This window comes from Pteropus vampyrus, unplaced genomic scaffold, assembly GCF_000151845.1.
Source record: "Pteropus vampyrus isolate Shadow unplaced genomic scaffold, Pvam_2.0 Scaffold44, whole genome shotgun sequence".
In the NCBI taxonomy this organism is placed as follows: domain Eukaryota; kingdom Metazoa; phylum Chordata; class Mammalia; order Chiroptera; family Pteropodidae; genus Pteropus; species Pteropus vampyrus.
Window position 1 is genome coordinate 9,892,318 of NW_011888825.1, and position 2,896 is coordinate 9,895,213.

Consider the following 2,896-nt stretch of genomic DNA (forward strand, 5'->3'; position numbering starts at 1 on the left):
AAAAAAAACTGTTTGCTTTGCTATAGTCAGAACAGTGGGAATCAGGAACTCCCCCCTGGTCGCCAGATCCATTGCCACCATAGCAACCTCTCAGCACTCAACAAAGCTCTATTCTAGAGCTTGGGCAGAGACTTCAGCAAGGGCCTTCCCAGCTGGAGGAGCCCCTTCCTTATTTCCTTCTTCCTGGTCTGAGCTGTCAGTGCATGGATGGCCAGATCCCATCTCGCATTCAAACCTAGCTGCAAGGGATCGGAAATATGGTTTTAGCTTTCCATCCTCACCATACAGGGAGGCATAGGAGAAGGAGGTGGGGGTAGGTGCTGAAGGCCACTTGACCACGGTTAATACAATGGGGGATGGAAAGGAGGAGGCTGCAGAAGAAGAAGAGGCAGAGAATGAGGCTGGGGAGACTGGCAGGAGGTAGAGAGGAGGCTCAGGGTGGCAGAGGGTCAAAAGGAAACAGGTACTGAGGGTCAGGGCAAATGTTGGCAATGGAGAGGGAGGAAATTTGGGGATGGGGTAAGAGAAAGAGGAGAGGTGGATTATAGTTTGATCCTGCTGTAGTGGGTTGAATAATGTTTCCTAAAGTTCATGTCCACTTGGCCCCTCAGTATGTGACCTTATTTGGACTTTGCAGATGTAATTAGTTAAGGATCTCGAGGTGAAATCATTCTATATTGAGGGTGAGCTCTAAATCCAATGCCTGGTATCTTTATAAGAAGAGAGGACACAGAGACACATGGAAGAAGGACATGTAAAGACAGGCAGAAATTGGAGGGATTGTCCCCAGGCCAAGGAATGCCAGGAGCCTCCAGAACCTAGAAGAGGCAAAGTGGGATCCTCCCCTAGAGTCTCAGGGGGCAGTGCAGCCCCTGCCAGCATCTTGATTTCAGACCTCTGGCCTCCAAAATTGTGAAATATTATATGTCTGTTGTTTTAAGCCACCCAGTTTATATTACTTTGTTGCAGAAGCGCAGGAAAATGAATATCCTGACCCAGCAACTGCTTTCTTGCCCAAGAGGCTGATGTAATGGGAGGTCATGCTAGAGCAGGGCAAGATGGCCTGGAAGGGAAAGAAGGAGGTAGGGGGCACTCCAGGGGAGGTTGTGTGGCTCATCAGAGCCCAAGGGTGTCCTGTCTGCCCCTGGGGGTAGAGAGCCCTGATAGAGCCGGGGGTCTCAGAACCCTTGGGGGGAAAGGGACTGGGTTTGAGTGTGGGCCTGGGTCATCTTGCTGCTGGTGGCAGGAGGGCAGCTGGAAGGGGAGGCAGAGGCTGTTTTCCAGCCTTGGCCCCTCTCTGGGATTCTACCTCTTAACACCTGTTAGCTTTTCCTAACTTGCTTTGTGACTGTGAACAAGTCATGGCCCCCTCAGGCTACTGGGAGGACCCAGTGAGATAAGGCCAGATAGGATTTTAGAAGTCTTGAGGGTGTGGCAGAGCCCACTACCCACTATGGCCCACTAGCCAAGTTCAGTTTGCCACTTGTTTTTGTGAAAACAGTTTTATTGGCACCAGCCATGCCCACTCATTAACGTACCATGTATGGCGGCCTTATTGCCCTGACAGTGGGCCAAGCAGTCAGCCTGCTCCATGTAGCCAGAGCCTGAAAGATCTGCAATCTGGCCCTTTACAGAAGTATGCTGACTCCTTATATAACTTCCATCCACATGAGGATACTCTTGAAATGAAAGGAGTTTGGGCAATTGAGCATAAACTAGGCTGTCCCAGGAAAGAAAAAGTATGTAGTTGCTTGGGCCACTCTAGCCTCTGTCTCTTCATCAATGACATTTGTGGCTCTAGTCAGCATTGAGTTGGGCATGGAGGCTGCCACGGGAACAACTGGTCAAAGGCACCATAGGGCCCACCAAATCTGTCCAGACTAGAGCAGAAGCCCGGGGATCTGGGTGATGGCCATATCTGGGGAGAGCCCTAGGGAGGAAGGGGAAGAGGAAACAGAGCCCTCAGGTATCTGTGGGTCTGAGTGAGCAGGGCCTGGACACAGGCCTAAGTGAGACAGGGATCCTGGGGCTATGGTGTCTCTGTGATGTCCCTCACAGCCCTTCTGGTGCCAAGTTCAGTTCTTCGAGTTCTGCTGACTAGAGCCTCTGCTATCACCATGAATGGCCCCATCATCATGGTGCTTCCTTCTTTTCCCCAAAGTCCACACAGCAGCCAAAGTCATTTAAAAATGAGAACAGGCCATGTCACTCCTTTACTCAAACCCCCACACATGCCTTCCCCTAGGGTGGCTCCTTCTCAGCCTATAGTTCTCAGCTCAAATACCACTGCCCCCAGAGTGATTTTCCTAAGTTAGCTAAAGCTCTGGGAGCTCTTAACCAAAGTCCTGTACCAATGATTTTTTTAAATATTGAAAATTATTTTTATTATTATTTAATTTTTTTTCAATTACAGTTAACATTCAATATTATATTAATTTCAGGTGTACTGTTCTGATGATTTTTATTTCAGAATTATGCATTTCTTAAGTTTAAGGAGTCCAATAGTTCTAATGGTTTACTAGGAACAATGGCAGTCTTTCTTGTCTTCCCCTAGTTGCCCTCTTCCCCAGAGGAAACAACTCCCGAAACTTTTTCAGCTGTGTAACTTTTGTTCTTTTGTTGCTTATCTCCACATTTCTAAATTTCTAAAAGCAGCTCATCTAGCTGCTTCTTGTTTTTTTCAGACTTCAGTATCATCTGTTGACTTCCTACTCTAGAAAATAAAGATATATCACTCTCCCTTCTCCTACTCAATACCCACATATGCCTCCCTGAGCCCCTACCCTCCAGCAGACTTCAGTCATGGTTTAGATTAGATCAAAGTGTTGGCCATGAAGGTGCATTGCTCAGATTGCCCTTGCAGAAAAAACTTGTTCAGCTACAAGGAGTGTGGTAA